The following is a 20,754-nucleotide window of genomic DNA, read 5'->3' as shown; positions in this document are numbered from 1 at the left end:
ACAGTTTTTCTGAGTTAACAAGTAAGGGAAACAGGAACATTTAGAAAGACATACATGAGAACAAGATAGCATCTAATACCTTCAGTTCAAAGGGCTACATCTGGACTTTCAGTAGAATATACGTTAATCTCCTCAGAAAACAAGAGAGGTCCAGAATCCTCTATCTCTGCTTCCGCCTTCTATGGCAATGCCACCGATGACTATCTCACACAATCAACGAAATCACCACACGCACGGAGAGGAGAAAGCTTTATCTTGTGTTATAATTGCTAGAAATGTTCATGTTCTCTCCTGTTTCAAAGAAGGTTTCTTTATGAAAGAGAATTGATAGGCTAGGCCTCTATTAAAACACGGTATTTCCTGAGTATCACTTTGAATTACAAAGAAACAAAATAGGGAACAACTGTGAATGGTGAAATCTCATATATTTCTTTTGGTGTGTCACGTGTAACACACTACCCAGAAGACTCTAGGTTTCCGGAAAGCAGTGTTTACCCTTTGTTGTATTGTATAAACTTGAAAGTCCACTGAAGCAAACAATGGAACAGAACAACGGCACAGCAAGGGCAGAATTCCATCTTTTGAAATACTTTGATAATACGTATATGTTGGTTAGAAGGTTCAATGTACATTTCTTCTATTTGGTTGAAAACTGTTGCTCGCCTCTTTCAGAACACGGTTTTTCTGAGTTAACAAGTAAGGGAAACAGGAACATTTAGAAAGACATACATGAGAACAAGATAGCATCTAATACCTTCAGTTCCAAGGGCTACATCTGGACTTTCAGTAGAATATACGTTAATCTCCTCAGAAAACAAGAGAGGTCCAGAATCCTCTATCTCTGCTTCCGCCTTCTATGGCAATGCCACCGATGACTATCTCACACAATCAACGAAATCACCACATGCACGGAGAGAAGAAAGCTTTATCTTGTGTTATAATTGCTAGAAATGTTCATGTTCTCTCCTGTTTCAAAGAAGGTTTCTTTATGAAAGAGAATTGATAGGCTGGCCTCTTTTAAAACAGGGTATTTTCTGAGTTTCACAGTGAATTACAAAGTAACAAAATAGGGAACAAATGTGAACGGTGAAATCTCATATATTTCTTTTGGTGTGTCACGTGTAACACACTACCCAGAAGACTCTAGGTTTCCTGAAAGCAGTGTTTACCCTTTGTTGTATTGTATAAACTTGAAAGTCCACTGAAGCAAACAATGGAACAGAACAACGGCACCGCAAGGGCAGAATTCCATCTGTTGAAATACTTTGATAATACGTATATGTTGGTTAGAAAATTCAATGTACATTTCTTCTATTTGGTTGAAAACTGTTGCTCGCTTCTTTCAGAACAGAGTTTTTATGAATTAACAAATAAGGGAAACAGCAACATTTATAAAGACATACATGACAACAAGATAGCATCTAATACCTTCAGTTCAAAGGGCTACATCTGGACTTTCAGTAGAATATACGTTAATCTCCTCAGAAAACAAGAGAGGTCCAGAAACCTCTATCTCTGCTTCCGCCTTCTATGGCAATGCCACCGATGACTATCTCACACAATCAACGAAATCACCACACGCATGGAGAGGAGAAAGCTTTATCTTGTGTTATAATTGCTAGAAATGTTCATGTTCTCTCCTGTTTCAAAGAAGGTTTCTTTATGAAAGAGAATTGATAGGCTAGGCCTCTTTTTAAACACGGTATTTCCTGAGTTTCACAGTGAATTACAAAGTAACAAAATAGGGAACAAATGTGAACGGTGAAATCTCATATATTTCTTTTGGTGTGTCACGTGTAACACACTACCCAGAAGACTCTAGGTTTCCTGAAAGCAGTGTTTACCCTTTGTTGTATTGTATAAACTTGAAAGTCCACTGAAGCAAACAATGGAACAGAACAACGGCACAGCAAGGGCAGAATTCCATCTGTTGAAATACTTTGATAATACGTATATGTTTGTTAGAATGTTGAATGTTCATTTCTTCTATTTGGTTGAAAACTGTTGCTCGCCTCTTTCAGAACACAGTTTTTCTGAGTTAACAAGTAAGGGAAACAGGAACATTTAGAAAGACATACATGAGAACAAGATAGCATCTAATACCTTCAGTTCAAAGGGCTACATCTAGACTTTCAGTAGTATATGTGTTAATCTCCTCAGAAAACAAGAAATGTCCAGAATCCTCTATCTCTGCTTCCGCCTTCTATGGCAATGCCACCGATGACTATCTCACACAATCAACGAAATCACCACACACACGGAGAGGAGAAAGCTTTATCTTGTGTTATAATTGCTAGAAATGTTCATGTTCTCTCCTGTTTCAAAGAAGGTTTCTTTATGAAAGAGAATTGATAGGCTAGGCCTCTATTAAAACACGGTATTTCCTGAGTTTCACAGTGAATTACAAAGTAACAAAATAGGGAACAAATGTGAACGGTGAAATCTCATATATTTCTTTTGGTGTGTCACGTGTAACACACTACCCAGAAGACTCTAGGTTTCCTGAAAGCAGTGTTTACCCTTTGTTGTATTGTATAAACTTGAAAGTCCACTGAAGCAAACAATGGAACAGAACAACGGCACAGCAAGGGCAGAATTCCATCTGTTGAAATACTTTGATAATACGTATATGTTGATTATAAAATTCAATGTACATTTCTTCTATTTGGTTGAAAACTGTTGCTCGCCTCTTTCAGAACACAGTTTTTCTGAGTTAACAAGTAAGGGAAACAGGAACATTTAGAAAGACATACATGAGAACAAGATAGCATCTAATACCTTCAGTTCAAAGGGCTACATCTGGACTTTCAGTAGAATATACGTTAATTTCCTCGGAAAACAAGAGAGGTCCAGAATCCTCCATCTCTGCTTCCGCTTTCTATGGCAATGCCACCGATGACAATCTCACACAATCAACGACATCACCACACTCACGGAGAGGAGAAAGCTCTATCTTGTGTTATAATTGCTAGAAATATTCATGTTCTGTCCTGTTTCAAAGAAGGAGTCTTTACGAAAGAGTATTTTTAGGCGAGGCCTCATTTAAAACACGGTATTTCCTGAGTTTCACAGTGAATTACAAAGAAACAAAATAGGGAACAAATGTGAACGGTGAAATCTCATATATTTCTTTTGGTGTGTCACGTGTAACACACTACCCAGAAGACTCTAGGTTTCCTGAAAGCAGTGTTTACCCTTTGTTGTATTGTATAAACTTGAAAGTCCACTGAAGCAAACAATGGAACAGAACAACGGCACAGCAAGGGCAGAATTCCATCTGTTGAAATACTTTGATAATACGTATATGTTGGTTAGAAGGTTCAATGTTCATTTCTTCTATTTGGTTGAAAACTGTTGCTCGCCTCTTTCAGAACACAGTTTTTCTGAGTTAACAAGTAGGGAAACAGGAACATTTAGAAAGACATACATGAGAACAAGATAGCATCTAATACCTTCAGTTCCAAGGGCTACATCTGGACTTTCAGTAGAATATACGTTAATCTCCTCAGAAAACAAGAGAGGTCCAGAATCCTCTATCTCTGCTTCCGCCTTCTATGGCAATGCCACCGATGACTATCTCACACAATCAACGAAATCACCACACGCACGGAGAGGAGAAAGCTTTATCTTGTGTTATAATTGCTAGAAATGTTCATGTTCTCTCCTGTTTCAAAGAAGGTTTCTTTATGAAAGAGAATTGATAGGCTAGGCCTCTATTAAAACACGGTATTTCCTGAGTATCACTTTGAATTACAAAGAAACAAAATAGGGAACAACTGTGAATGGTGAAATCTCATATATTTCTTTTGGTGTGTCACGTGTAACACACTACCCAGAAGACTCTAGGTTTCCTGAAAGCAGTGTTTACCCTTTGTTGTATTGTATAAACTTGAAAGTCCACTGAAGCAAACAATGGAACAGAACAACGGCACAGCAAGGGCAGAATTCCATCTTTTGAAATACTTTGATAATACGTATATGTTGGTTAGAAGGTTCAATGTACATTTCTTCTATTTGGTTGAAAACTGTTGCTCGCCTCTTTCAGAACACAGTTTTTCTGAGTTAACAAGTAGGGAAACAGGAACATTTAGAAAGACATACATGAGAACAAGATAGCATCTAATACCTTCAGTTCCAAGGGCTACATCTGGACTTTCAGTAGAATATACGTTAATCTCCTCAGAAAACAAGAGAGGTCCAGAATCCTCTATCTCTGCTTCCGCCTTCTATGGCAATGCCACCGATGACTATCTCACACAATCAACGAAATCACCACATGCACGGAGAGAAGAAAGCTTTATCTTGTGTTATAATTGCTAGAAATGTTCATGTTCTCTCCTGTTTCAAAGAAGGTTTCTTTATGAAAGAGAATTGATAGGCTAGGCCTCTTTTAAAACAGGGTATTTTCTGAGTTTCACAGTGAATTACAAAGTAACAAAATAGGGAACAAATGTGAACGGTGAAATCTCATATATTTCTTTTGGTGTGTCACGTGTAACACACTACCCAGAAGACTCTAGGTTTCCTGAAAGCAGTGTTTACCCTTTGTTGTATTGTATGAACTTGAAAGTCCACTGAAGCAAACAATGGAACAGAACAACGGCACCGCAAGGGCAGAATTCCATCTGTTGAAATACTTTGATAATACGTATATGTTGGTTAGAAAATTCAATGTACATTTCTTCTATTTGGTTGAAAACTGTTGCTCGCCTCTTTCAGAACAGAGTTTTTATGAATTAACAAATAAGGGAAACAGCAACATTTATAAAGACATACATGACAACAAGATAGCATCTAATACCTTCAGTTCAAAGGGCTACATCTGGACTTTCAGTAGTATATGCGTTAATCTCTTCGGAAAACAAGAGGTGTCCAGAATTCTCTATCTCTGCTTCCGCCTTCTATGGCAATGCCACTGATGACTATCTCACACAATCAACGACATCACCACACGCACAAAGAGGAGAAAGCTCTATCTTGTGTTATAATTGCTAGAAATGTTCATGTTCTCTACTATTTCAAAGTAGGATTCTTTATGAAAGAGAATTGATAGGGTGGCCTCTTTTAAAACACGGTATTTCCTGAGTTTCACAGTGAATTACAAAGAAACAAAATAGGGAACAAATGTGAACGGTGAAATCTCATATATTTCTTTTGGTGTGTCACGTATAACACACTACCCAGAAGACTCTAGGTTTCCTGAAAGCAGTGTTTACCCTTTGTTGTATTGTATAAACTTGAAAGTCCACTGAAGCAAACAATGGAACAGAACAACGGCACAGCAAGGGCAGAATTCCATCTGTTGAAATACTTTGATAATACGTATATGTTGGTTAGAAGGTTCAATGTTCATTTCTTCTATTTGGTTGAAAACTGTTGCTCGCCTCTTTCAGAACACAGTTTTTCTGAGTTAACAAGTAGGGAAACAGGAACATTTAGAAAGACATACATGAGAACAAGATAGCATCTAATACCTTCAGTTCAAAGGGCTACATCTAGATTTTCAGTAGTATATGCGTTAATCTCCTCGGAAAACAAGAGATGTCCAGAATCCTCTATCTCTGCTTCCGCCTTCTATGGCAATGCCACCGATGACTATCTCACACAATCAACGACATCACCATACTCACAGAGAGGAGAAAGCTCTATCTTGTGTTATAATTGCTAGAAATGTTCATGTTCTCTCCTGTTTCAAAGAAGGTTTCTTTATGAAAGAGAATTGATAGGCTAGGCCTCATTTAAAACACGGTATTTCCTCAGTTTTACAGTGAATTACAAAGAAACAAAATAGGGAACAAATGTGAACGGTGAAATCTCATATATTTCTTTTGGTGTGTCACGTGTAACACACTACCCAGAAGACTCTAGGTTTCCTGAAAGCAGTGTTTACCCTTTGTTGTATTGTATAAACTTGAAAGTCCACTGAAGCAAACAATGGAACAGAACAACGGCACAGCAAGGGCAGAATTCCATCTGTTGAAATACTTTGATAATACGTATGTGTTGATTATAAAATTCAATGTACATTTCTTCTATTTGGTTGAAAACTGTTGCTCGCCTCTTTCAGAACACAGTTTTTCTGAGTTAACAAGTAAGGGAAACAGGAACATTTAGAAAGACATACATGAGAACAAGATAGCATCTAATACCTTCAGTTCAAAGGGCTACATCTGGACTTTCAGTAGAATATACGTTAATCTCCTCGGAAAACAAGAGAGGTCCAGAATCCTCCATCTCTGCTTCCGCTTTCTATGGCAATGCCACCGATGACTATCTCAAACAATCAACGAAATCACCACACGCACAAAGAGGAGAAAGCTCTATCTTGTGTTATAATTGCTAGAAATGTTCATGTTCTCTACTATTTCAAAGTAGGATTCTTTATGAAAGAGAATTGATAGGCTGGCCTCTTTTAAAACACGGTATTTCCTGAGTTTCACAGTGAATTACAAAGAAACAAAATAGGGAACAAATGTGAACGGTGAAATCTCATATATTTCTTTTGGTGTATCACGTGTAACACACTACCCAGAAGACTCTAGGTTTCCTGAAAGCAGTGTTTACCCTTTGTTGTATTGTATAAACTTGAAAGTCCACTGAAGCAAACAATGGAACAGAACAACGGCACAGCAAGGGCAGAATTCCATCTGTTGAAATACTTTGATAATACGTATATGTTTGTTAGAATGTTGAATGTTCATTTCTTCTATTTGGTTGAAAACTGTTGCTCGCCTCTTTCAGAACACAGTTTTTCTGAGTTAACAAGTAAGGGAAACAGGAACATTTAGAAAGACATACATGAGAACAAGATAGCATCTAATACCTTCAGTTCAAAGGGCTACATCTAGACTTTCAGTAGTATATGTGTTAATCTCCTCAGAAAACAAGAAATGTCCAGAATCCTCTATCTCTGCTTCCGCCTTCTATGGCAATGCCACCGATGACTATCTCACACAATCAACGAAATCACCACACGCACGGAGAGGAGAAAGCTTTATCTTGTGTTATAATTGCTAGAAATGTTCATGTTCTCTCCTGTTTCAAAGAAGGTTTCTTTATGAAAGAGAATTGATAGGCTAGGCCTCTATTAAAACACGGTATTTCCTGAGTTTCACAGTGAATTACAAAGTAACAAAATAGGGAACAAATGTGAACGGTGAAATCTCATATATTTCTTTTGGTGTGTCACGTGTAACACACTACCCAGAAGACTCTAGGTTTCCTGAAAGCAGTGTTTACCCTTTGTTGTATTGTATAAACTTGAAAGTCCACTGAAGCAAACAATGGAACAGAACAACGGCACAGCAAGGGCAGAATTCCATCTTTTGAAATACTTTGATAATACGTATATGTTGGTTAGAAGGTTCAATGTTCATTTCTTCTATTTGGTTGAAAACTGTTGCTCGCCTCTTTCAGAACACAGTTTTTCTGAGTTAACAAGTAAGGGAAACAGGAACATTTAGAAAGACATACATGAGAACAAGATAGCATCTAATACCTTCAGTTCAAAGGGCTACATCTGGACTTTCAGTAGAATATACGTTAATCTCCTCAGAAAAAAAGAGAGGTCCAGAATCCTCTATCGCTGCTTCCGCCTTCTATGGCAATGCCACCGATGACTATCTCACACAATCAACGACATCACCACACTCACGGAGAGGAGAAAGCTCTATCTTGTGTTATAATTGCTAGAAATATTCATGTTCTGTCCTGTTTCAAAGAAGGAGTCTTTACGAAAGAGTATTTTTAGGCGAGGCCTCATTTAAAACACGGTATTTCCTGATTTTCACAGTGAATTACAAAGAAACAAAATAGGGAACAAATGTGAACGGTGAAATCTCATATATTTCTTTTGGTGTGTCACGTGTAACACACTACCCAGAAGACTCTAGGTTTCCTGAAAGCAGTGTTTACCCTTTGTTGTATTGTATAAACTTGAAAGTCCACTGAAGCAAACAATGGAACAGAACAACGGCACAGCAAGGGCAGAATTCCATCTGTTGAAATACTTTGATAATACGTATATGTTGGTTAGAAGGTTCAATGTTCATTTCTTCTATTTGGTTGAAAACTGTTGCTCGCCTCTTTCAGAACACAGTTTTTCTGAGTTAACAAGTAAGGGAAACAGGAACATTTAGAAAGACATACATGAGAACAAGATAGCATCTAATACCTTCAGTTCAAAGGGCTACATCTGGACTTTCAGTAGAATATACATTAATCTCCTCAGAAAAAAAGAGAGGTCCAGAATCCTCTATCTCTGCTTCCGCCTTCTATGGCAATGCCACCGATGACAATCTCACACAATCAACGACATCACCACACTCACGGAGAGGAGAAAGCTCTATCTTGTGTTATAATTGCTAGAAATATTCATGTTCTGTCCTGTTTCAAAGAAGGAGTCTTTACGAAAGAGTATTTTTAGGCGAGGCCTCATTTAAAACACGGTATTTCCTGAGTTTCACAGTGAATTACAAAGAAACAAAATAGGGAACAAATGTGAACGGTGAAATCTCATATATTTCTTTTGGTGTGTCACGTGTAACACACTACCCAGAAGACTCTAGGTTTCCTGAAAGCAGTGTTTACCCTTTGTTGTATTGTATAAACTTGAAAGTCCACTGAAGCAAACAATGGAACAGAACAACGGCACAGCAAGGGCAGAATTCCATCTGTTGAAATACTTTGATAATACGTATATGTTGGTTAGAAGGTTCAATGTTCATTTCTTCTATTTGGTTGAAAACTGTTGCTCGCCTCTTTCAGAACACAGTTTTTCTGAGTTAACAAGTAGGGAAACAGGAACATTTAGAAAGACATACATGAGAACAAGATAGCATCTAATACCTTCAGTTCCAAGGGCTACATCTGGACTTTCAGTAGAATATACGTTAATCTCCTCAGAAAACAAGAGAGGTCCAGAATCCTCTATCTCTGCTTCCGCCTTCTATGGCAATGCCACCGATGACTATCTCACACAATCAACGAAATCACCACACGCACGGAGAGGAGAAAGCTTTATCTTGTGTTATAATTGCTAGAAATGTTCATGTTCTCTCCTGTTTCAAAGAAGGTTTCTTTATGAAAGAGAATTGATAGGCTAGGCCTCTATTAAAACACGGTATTTCCTGAGTATCACTTTGAATTACAAAGAAACAAAATAGGGAACAACTGTGAATGGTGAAATCTCATATATTTCTTTTGGTGTGTCACGTGTAACACACTACCCAGAAGACTCTAGGTTTCCTGAAAGCAGTGTTTACCCTTTGTTGTATTGTATAAACTTGAAAGTCCACTGAAGCAAACAATGGAACAGAACAACGGCACAGCAAGGGCAGAATTCCATCTTTTGAAATACTTTGATAATACGTATATGTTGGTTAGAAGGTTCAATGTACATTTCTTCTATTTGGTTGAAAACTGTTGCTCGCCTCTTTCAGAACACAGTTTTTCTGAGTTAACAAGTAGGGAAACAGGAACATTTAGAAAGACATACATGAGAACAAGATAGCATCTAATACCTTCAGTTCAAAGGGCTACATCTAGATTTTCAGTAGTATATGCGTTAATCTCCTCGGAAAACAAGAGATGTCCAGAATCCTCTATCTCTGCTTCTGCCTTCTATGGCAATGCCACCGATGACTATCTCACACAATCAACGACATCACCACACTCACAGAGAGGAGAAAGCTCTATCTTGTGTTATAATTGCTAGAAATGTTCATGTTCTCTCCTGTTTCAAAGAAGGAGTCTTTACGAAAGAGTATTTTTAGGCTAGGCCTCATTTAAAACACGGTATTTCTTGAGTTTCACAGTGAATTTCAAAGAAACAAAATAGGGAACAAATGTGAACGGTGAAATCTCATATATTTCTTTTGGTGTGTCACGTGTAACACACTACCCAGAAGACTCTAGGTTTCCTGAAAGCAGTGTTTACCCTTTGTTGTATTGTATAAACTTGAAAGTCCACTGAAGCAAACAATGGAACAGAACAACGGCACAGCAAGGGCAGAATTCCATCTGTTGAAATACTTTGATAATACGTATATGTTGGTTAGAAGGTTCAATGTTCATTTCTTCTATTTGGTTGAAAACTGTTGCTCGCCTCTTTCAGAACACAGTTTTTCTGAGTTAACAAGTAAGGGAAACAGGAACATTTAGAAAGACATACATGAGAACAAGATAGCATCTAATACCTTCAGTTCAAAGGGCTACATCTGGACTTTCAGTAGAATATACGTTAATCTCCTCAGAAAACAAGAGAGGTCCAGAATCCTCTATCTCTGCTTCCGCCTTCTATGGCAATGCCACCGATGACTATCTCACACAATCAACGAAATCACCACACGCACGGAGAGGAGAAAGCTTTATCTTGTGTTATAATTGCTAGAAATGTTCATGTTCTCTCCTGTTTCAAAGAAGGTTTCTTTATGAAAGAGAATTGATAGGCTAGGCCTCTATTAAAACACGGTATTTCCTGAGTATCACTTTGAATTACAAAGAAACAAAATAGGGAACAACTGTGAATGGTGAAATCTCATATATTTCTTTTGGTGTGTCACGTGTAACACACTACCCAGAAGACTCTAGGTTTCCGGAAAGCAGTGTTTACCCTTTGTTGTATTGTATAAACTTGAAAGTCCACTGAAGCAAACAATGGAACAGAACAACGGCACAGCAAGGGCAGAATTCCATCTTTTGAAATACTTTGATAATACGTATATGTTGGTTAGAAGGTTCAATGTACATTTCTTCTATTTGGTTGAAAACTGTTGCTCGCCTCTTTCAGAACACGGTTTTTCTGAGTTAACAAGTAAGGGAAACAGGAACATTTAGAAAGACATACATGAGAACAAGATAGCATCTAATACCTTCAGTTCGAAGGGCTACATCTGGACTTTCAGTAGAATATACGTTAATCTCCTCAGAAAACAAGAGAGGTCCAGAATCCTCTATCTCTGCTTCCGCCTTCTATGGCAATGCCACCGATGACTATCTCACACAATCAACGAAATCACCACATGCACGGAGAGAAGAAAGCTTTATCTTGTGTTATAATTGCTAGAAATGTTCATGTTCTCTCCTGTTTCAAAGAAGGTTTCTTTATGAAAGAGAATTGATAGGCTGGCCTCTTTTAAAACAGGGTATTTTCTGAGTTTCACAGTGAATTACAAAGTAACAAAATAGGGAACAAATGTGAACGGTGAAATCTCATATATTTCTTTTGGTGTGTCACGTGTAACACACTACCCAGAAGACTCTAGGTTTCCTGAAAGCAGTGTTTACCCTTTGTTGTATTGTATAAACTTGAAAGTCCACTGAAGCAAACAATGGAACAGAACAACGGCACCGCAAGGGCAGAATTCCATCTGTTGAAATACTTTGATAATACGTATATGTTGGTTAGAAAATTCAATGTACATTTCTTCTATTTGGTTGAAAACTGTTGCTCGCTTCTTTCAGAACAGAGTTTTTATGAATTAACAAATAAGGGAAACAGCAACATTTATAAAGACATACATGACAACAAGATAGCATCTAATACCTTCAGTTCAAAGGGCTACATCTGGACTTTCAGTAGAATATACGTTAATCTCCTCAGAAAACAAGAGAGGTCCAGAAACCTCTATCTCTGCTTCCGCCTTCTATGGCAATGCCACCGATGACTATCTCACACAATCAACGAAATCACCACACGCATGGAGAGGAGAAAGCTTTATCTTGTGTTATAATTGCTAGAAATGTTCATGTTCTCTCCTGTTTCAAAGAAGGTTTCTTTATGAAAGAGAATTGATAGGCTAGGCCTCTTTTTAAACACGGTATTTCCTGAGTTTCACAGTGAATTACAAAGTAACAAAATAGGGAACAAATGTGAACGGTGAAATCTCATATATTTCTTTTGGTGTGTCACGTGTAACACACTACCCAGAAGACTCTAGGTTTCCTGAAAGCAGTGTTTACCCTTTGTTGTATTGTATAAACTTGAAAGTCCACTGAAGCAAACAATGGAACAGAACAACGGCACAGCAAGGGCAGAATTCCATCTGTTGAAATACTTTGATAATACGTATATGTTGGTTAGAAAATTCAATGTATATTTCTTCTATTTGGTTGAAAACTGTTGCTCGCCACTTTCAGAACACAGTTTTTCTGAGTTAACAAGTAAGGGAAACAGCAACATTTATAAAGACATACAGGAGAACAAGATAGCATCTAATACCTTCAGTTCAAAGGGCTACATCTGGACTTTCAGTAGAATATACGTTAATCTCCTCAGAAAACAAGAGAGGTCCAGAATCCTCTATCTCTGCTTCCGCCTTCTATGGCAATGCCACCGATGACTATCTCACACAATCAACGACATCACCACACGCACAAAGAGGAGAAAGCTCTATCTTGTGTTATAAATGCTAGAAATGTTCATGTTCTCTCCTGTTTCAAAGAAGGAGTCTTTACGAAAGAGTATTTTTAGGCTAGGCCTCATTTAAAACACGGTATTTCCTGAGTTTCACAGTGAATTTCAAAGAAACAAAATAGGGAACAAATGTGAACGGTGAAATCTCATATATTTCTTTTGGTGTGTCACGTGTAACACACTACCCAGAAGACTCTAGGTTTCCTGAAAGCAGTGTTTACCCTTTGTTGTATTGTATAAACTTGAAAGTCCACTGAAGCAAACAATGGAACAGAACAACGGCACAGCAAGGGCAGAATTCCATCTGTTGAAATACTTTGATAATACGTATATGTTGGTTAGAATGTTCAATGTTCATTTCTTCTATTTGGTTGAAAACTGTTGCTCGCCTCTTTCAGAACACAGTTTTTCTGAGTTAACAAGTAGGGAAACAGGAACATTTAGAAAGACATACATGAGAACAAGATAGCATCTAATACCTTCAGTTCAAAGGGCTACATCTAGATTTTCAGTAGTATATGCGTTAATCTCCTCGGAAAACAAGAGATGTCCAGAATCCTCTATCTCTGCTTCCGCCTTCTATGGCAATGCCACCGATGACTATCTCACACAATCAACGACATCACCACACTCACAGAGAGGAGAAAGCTCTATCTTGTGTTATAATTGCTAGAAATGTTCATGTTCTCTCCTGTTTCAAAGAAGGAGTCTTTACGAAAGAGTATTTTTAGGCTAGGCCTCATTTAAAACACGGTATTTCTTGAGTTTCACAGTGAATTTCAAAGAAACAAAATAGGGAACAAATGTGAACGGTGAAATCTCATATATTTCTTTTGGTGTGTCACGTGTAACACACTACCCAGAAGACTCTAGGTTTCCTGAAAGCAGTGTTTACCCTTTGTTGTATTGTATAAACTTGAAAGTCCACTGAAGCAAACAATGGAACAGAACAACGGCACAGCAAGGGCAGAATTCCATCTGTTGAAATACTTTGATAATACGTATATGTTGGTTAGAAGGTTCAATGTTCATTTCTTCTATTTGGTTGAAAACTGTTGCTCGCCTCTTTCAGAACACAGTTTTTCTGAGTTAACAAGTAAGGGAAACAGGAACATTTAGAAAGACATACATGAGAACAAGATAGCATCTAATACCTTCAGTTCAAAGGGCTACATCTGGACTTTCAGTAGAATATACGTTAATCTCCTCAGAAAACAAGAGAGGTCCAGAAACCTCTATCTCTGCTTCCGCCTTCTATGGCAATGCCACCGATGACTATCTCACACAATCAACGAAATCACCACACGCATGGAGAGGAGAAAGCTTTATCTTGTGTTATAATTGCTAGAAATGTTCATGTTCTCTCCTGTTTCAAAGAAGGTTTCTTTATGAAAGAGAATTGATAGGCTAGGCCTCTTTTAAAACACGGTATTTCCTGAGTTTCACAGTGAATTACAAAGTAACAAAATAGGGAACAAATGTGAACGGTGAAATCTCATATATTTCTTTTGGTGTGTCACGTGTAACACACTACCCAGAAGACTCTAGGTTTCCTGAAAGCAGTGTTTACCCTTTGTTGTATTGTATAAACTTGAAAGTCCACTGAAGCAAACAATGGAACAGAACAACGGCACAGCAAGGGCAGAATTCCATCTGTTGAAATACTTTGATAATACGTATATGTTGGTTAGAAAATTCAATGTATATTTCTTCTATTTGGTTGAAAACTGTTGCTCGCCACTTTCAGAACACAGTTTTTCTGAGTTAACAAGTAAGGGAAACAGCAACATTTATAAAGACATACAGGAGAACAAGATAGCATCTAATACCTTCAGTTCAAAGGGCTACATCTGGACTTTCAGTAGTACATGCGTTAATCTCCTCGGAAAACAAGAGATGTCCAGAATCCTCTATCTCTGCTTCCGCCTTCTATGGCAGTGCCACCGATGACTACATCACACAATCAACGACATCACCACACTCACGGAGAGGAGAAAGCTCTATCTTGTGTTATAATTGCTAGAAATGTTCATGTTCTCTCCTGTTTCAAAGAAGGTTTCTTTATGAAAGAGAATTGATAGGCTAGGCCTCTATTAAAACACGGTATTTCCTGAGTATCACTTTGAATTACAAAGAAACAAAATAGGGAACAACTGTGAATGGTGAAATCTCATATATTTCTTTTGGTGTGTCACGTGTAACACACTACCCAGAAGACTCTAGGTTTCCGGAAAGCAGTGTTTACCCTTTGTTGTATTGTATAAACTTGAAAGTCCACTGAAGCAAACAATGGAACAGAACAACGGCACAGCAAGGGCAGAATTCCATCTGTTGAAATACTTTGATAATACGTATATGTTGGTTAGAAGGTTCAATGTACATTTCTTCTATTTGGTTGAAAACTGTTGCTCGCCTCTTTCAGAACACGGTTTTTCTGAGTTAACAAGTAAGGGAAACAGGAACATATAGAAAGACATACATGAGAACAAGATAGCATCTAATACCTTCAGTTCCAAGGGCTACATCTGGACTTTCAGTAGAATATACGTTACTCTCCTCAGAAAACAAGAGAGGTCCAGAATCCTCTATCTCTGCTTCCGCCTTCTATGGCAATGCCACCGATGACTATCTCACACAATCAACGAAATCACCACATGCACGGAGAAAAGAAAGCTTTATCTTGTGTTATAATTGCTAGAAATGTTCATGTTCTCTCCTGTTTCAAAGAAGGTTTCTTTATGAAAGAGAATTGATAGGCTAGGCCTCTTTTAAAACACGGTATTTCCTGAGTTTCACAGTGAATTACAAAGTAACAAAATAGGGAACAAATGTGAACGGTGAAATCTCATATATTTCTTTTGGTGTGTCACGTGTAACACACTACCCAGAAGACTCTAGGTTTCCTGAAAGCAGTGTTTACCCTTTGTTGTATTGTATAAACTTGAAAGTCCACTGAAGCAAACAATGGAACAGAACAACGGCACAGCAAGGGCAGAATTCCATCTGTTGAAATACTTTGATAATACGTATATGTTGGTTAGAATGTTCAATGTTCATTTCTTCTATTTGGTTGAAAAATGTTGCTCGCCTCTTTCAGAACACAGTTTTTCTGAGTTAACAAGTAGGGAAACAGGAACATTTAGAAAGACATACATGAGAACAAGATAGCATCTAATACCTTCAGTTCAAAGGGCTACATCTAGATTTTCAGTAGTATATGCGTTAATCTCCTCGGAAAACAAGAGATGTCCAGAATCCTCTATCTCTGCTTCCGCCTTCTATGGCAATGCCACCGATGACTATCTCACACAATCAACGACATCACCACACGCACAGAGAGGAGAAAGCTCTATCTTGTGTTATAATTGCTAGAAATGTTCATGTTCTCTCCTGTTTCAAAGAAGGAGTCTTTACGAAAGAGTATTTTTAGGCTAGGCCTCATTTAAAACACGGTATTTCTTGAGTTTCACAGTGAATTTCAAAGAAACAAAATAGGGAACAAATGTGAACGGTGAAATCTCATATATTTCTTTTGGTGTGTCACGTGTAACACACTACCCAGAAGACTCTAGGTTTCCTGAAAGCAGTGTTTACCCTTTGTTGTATTGTATAAACTTGAAAGTCCACTGAAGCAAACAATGGAACAGAACAACGGCACAGCAAGGGCAGAATTCCATCTGTTGAAATACTTTGATAATACGTATATGTTGGTTAGAAGGTTCAATGTTCATTTCTTCTATTTGGTTGAAAACTGTTGCTCGCCTCTTTCAGAACACAGTTTTTCTGAGTTAACAAGTAAGGGAAACAGGAACATTTAGAAAGACATACATGAGAACAAGATAGCATCTAATACCTTCAGTTCAAAGGGCTACATCTGGACTTTCAGTAGAATATACGTTAATCTCCTCAGAAAACAAGAGAGGTCAAGAAACCTCTATCTCTGCTTCCGCCTTCTATGGCAATGCCACCGATGACTATCTCACACAATCAACGAAATCACCACACTCACAAAGAGGAGAAAGCTTTATCTTGTGTTATAATTGCTAGAAATGTTCATGTTCTCTCCTGTTTCAAAGAAGGTTTCTTTATGAAAGAGAATTGATAGGCTAGGCCTCTTTTAAAACACGGTATTTCCTGAGTTTCACAGTGAATTACAAAGTAACAAAATAGGGAACAAATGTGAACGGTGAAATCTCATATATTTCTTTTGGTGTGTCACGTGTAACACACTACCCAGAAGACTCTAGGTTTCCTGAAAGCAGTGTTTACCCTTTGTTGTATTGTATAAACTTGAAAGTCCACTGAAGCAAACAATGGAACAGAACAACGGCACAGCAAGGGCAGAATTCCATCTGTTGAAATACTTTGATAATACGTATATGTTGGTTAGAAAATTCAATGTATATTTCTTCTATTTGGTTGAAAACTGTTGCTCGCCACTTTCAGAACACAGTTTTTCTGAGTTAACAAGTAAGGGAAACAGCAACATTTATAAAGACATACAGGAGAACAAGATAGCATCTAATACCTTCAGTTCAAAGGGCTACATCTGGACTTTCAGTAGAATATACGTTAATCTCCTCAGAAAACAAGAGAGGTCCAGAATCCTCTATCTCTGCTTCCGCCTTCTATGGCAATGCCACCGATGACTATCTCACACAATCAACGACATCACCACACGCACAAAGAGGAGAAAGCTCTATCTTGTGTTATAATTGCTAGAAATGTTCATGTTCTCTACTGTTTCAAAGTAGGATTCTTTATGAAAGAGAATTGATAGGCTGGCCTCTTTTAAAACACGGTATTTCCTGAGTTTCACAGTGAATTACAAAGTAACAAAATAGGGAACAAATGTGAACGGTGAAATCTCATATATTTCTTTTGGTGTGTCACGTGTAACACACTACCCAGAAGACTCTAGGTTTCCTGAAAGCAGTGTTTACCCTTTGTTGTATTGTATAAACTTGAAAGTCCACTGAAGCAAACAATGGAACAGAACAACGGCACAGCAAGGGCAGAATTCCATCTGTTGAAATACTTTGATAATATGTATATGTTGGTTAGAATATTCAAAGTACATTTCTTCTATTTGGTTGAAAACTGTTGCTCGCCTCTTTCAGAACACAGTTTTTCTGAGTTAACAAGTAAGTGAAACAGCAACATTTAGAAAGACATACATGAGAACAAGATAGCATCTAATACCTTCAGTTCAAAGGGCTACATCTGGACTTTCAGTAGTACATGCGTTAATCTCCTCGGAAAACAAGAGATGTCCAGAATCCTCTATCTCTGCTTCCGCCTTCTATGGCACTGCCACCGATGACTACATCACACAATCAACGACATCACCACACTCACGGAGAGGAGAAAGCTCTATCTTGTGTTATAATTGCTAGAAATGTTCATGTTCTCTCCTGTTTCAAAGAAGGTTTCTTTATGAAAGAGAATTGATAGGCTAGGCCTCTATTAAAACACGGTATTTCCTGAGTATCACTTTGAATTACAAAGAAACAAAATAGGGAACAGCTGTGAATGGTGAAATCTCATATATTTCTTTTGGTGTGTCACGTGTAACACACTACCCAGAAGACTCTAGGTTTCCTGAAAGCAGTGTTTACCCTTTGTTGTATTGTATAAACTTGAAAGTCCACTGAAGCAAACAATGGAACAGAACAACGGCACAGCAAGGGCAGAATTCCATCTGTTGAAATACTTTGATAATACGTATATGTTGGTTAGAATGTTCAATGTTCATTTCTTCTATTTGGTTGAAAACTGTTGCTCGCCTCTTTCAGAACACAGTTTTTCTGAGTTAACAAGTAAGGGAAACAGCAACATTTAGAAAGACATACATGAGAAAAAGATAGCATCTAATAACTTCAGTTCAAAGGGCTACATCTAGACTTTCAGTAGTATATGTGTTAATCTCCTCAGAAAACAAGAGATGTCCAGAATCCTCTATCTCTGCTTCCGCCTTCTATGGCAATGCCACCGATGACTATCTCACACAATCAACGACATCACCACACGCACAAAGAGGAGAAAGCTCTATCTTGTGTTATAATTGCTAGAAATGTTCATGTTCTCTACTATTTCAAAGTAGGATTCTTTATGAAAGAGAATTGATAGGCTGGCCTCTTTTAAAACACGGTATTTCCTGAGTTTCACAGTGAATTACAAAGAAACAAAATAGGGAACAAATGTGAACGGTGAAATCTCATATATTTCTTTTGGTGTGTCACGTGTAACACACTACCCAGAAGACTCTAGGTTTCCGGAAAGCAGTGTTTACCCTTTGTTGTATTGTATAAACTTGAAAGTCCACTGAAGCAAACAATGGAACAGAACAACGGCACAGCAAGGGCAGAATTCCATCTGTTGAAATACTTTGATAATACGTATATGTTGGTTAGAAAATTCAATGTATATTTCTTCTATTTGGTTGAAAACTGTTGCTCGCCACTTTCAGAACACAGTTTTTCTGAGTTAACAAGTAAGGGAAACAGCAACATTTATAAAGACATACAGGAGAACAAGATAGCATCTAATACCTTCAGTTCAAAGGGCTACATCTGGACTTTCAGTAGAATATACGTTAATCTCCTCAGAAAACAAGAGAGGTCCAGAATCCTCTATCTCTGCTTCCGCCTTCTATGGCAATGCCACCGATGACTATCTCACACAATCAACGACATCACCACACGCACAAAGAGGAGAAAGCTCTATCTTGTGTTATAATTGCTAGAAATGTTCATGTTCTCTACTGTTTCAAAGTAGGATTCTTTATGAAAGAGAATTGATAGGCTGGCCTCTTTTAAAACACGGTATTTCCTGAGTTTCACAGTGAATTACAAAGTAACAAAATAGGGAACAAATGTGAACGGTGAAATCTCATATATTTCTTTTGGTGTGTCACGTGTAACACACTACCCAGAAGACTCTAGGTTTCCTGAAAGCAGTGTTTACCCTTTGTTGTATTGTATAAACTTGAAAGTCCACTGAAGCAAACAATGGAACAGAACAACGGCACAGCAAGGGCAGAATTCCATCTGTTGAAATACTTTGATAATATGTATATGTTGGTTAGAATATTCAAAGTACATTTCTTCTATTTGGTTGAAAACTGTTGCTCGCCTCTTTCAGAACACAGTTTTTCTGAGTTAACAAGTAAGTGAAACAGCAACATTTAGAAAGACATACATGAGAACAAGATAGCATCTAATACCTTCAGTTCAAAGGGCTACATCTGGACTTTCAGTAGTACATGCGTTAATCTCCTCGGAAAACAAGAGATGTCCAGAATCCTCTATCTCTGCTTCCGCCTTCTATGGCAATGCCACCGATGACTACATCACACAATCAACGACATCACCACACTCACGGAGAGGAGAAAGCTCTATCTTGTGTTATAATTGCTAGAAATGTTCATGTTCTCTCCTGTTTCAAAGAAGGTTTCTTTATGAAAGAGAATTGATAGGCTAGGCCTCTATTAAAACACGGTATTTCCTGAGTATCACTTTGAATTACAAAGAAACAAAATAGGGAACAGCTGTGAATGGTGAAATCTCATATATTTCTTTTGGTGTGTCACGTGTAACACACTACCCAGAAGACTCTAGGTTTCCGGAAAGCAGTGTTTACCCTTTGTTGTATTGTATAAACTTGAAAGTCCACTGAAGCAAACAATGGAACAGAACAACGGCACAGCAAGGGCAGAATTCCATCTGTTGAAATACTTTGATAATACGTATATGTTGGTTAGAAGGTTCAATGTACATTTCTTCTATTTGGTTGAAAACTGTTGCTCGCCTCTTTCAGAACACAGTTTTTCTGAGTTAACAAGTAAGTGAAACAGCAACATTTAGAAAGACATACATGAGAACAAGATAGCATCTAATACCTTCAGTTCAAAGGGCTACATCTGGACTTTCAGTAGTACATGCGTTAATCTCCTCGGAAAACAAGAGAGGTCCAGAATCCTCTATCTCTGCTTCCGCCTTCTATGGCAATGCCACCGATGACTATCTCACACAATCAACGAAATCACCACATGCACGGAGAAAAGAAAGCTTTATCTTGTGTTATAATTGCTAGAAATGTTCATGTTCTCTCCTGTTTCAAAGAAGGTTTCTTTATGAAAGAGAATTGATAGGCTAGGCCTCTTTTAAAACACGGTATTTCCTGAGTTTCACAGTGAATTACAAAGTAACAAAATAGGGAACAAATGTTAACCGTGAAATCTCATATATTTCTTTTGGTGTGTCACGTGTAACACACTACCCAGAAGACTCTAGGTTTCCTGAAAGCAGTGTTTACCCTTTGTTGTATTGTATAAACTT

Source organism: Furipterus horrens, unplaced genomic scaffold (genome assembly GCF_987537825.1).
Source record: "Furipterus horrens unplaced genomic scaffold, mFurHor1.1.pri manual_scaffold_8, whole genome shotgun sequence".
Classification (NCBI taxonomy): Eukaryota; Metazoa; Chordata; class Mammalia; order Chiroptera; family Furipteridae; genus Furipterus; species Furipterus horrens.
This window is presented reverse-complemented; position numbering follows the sequence as displayed.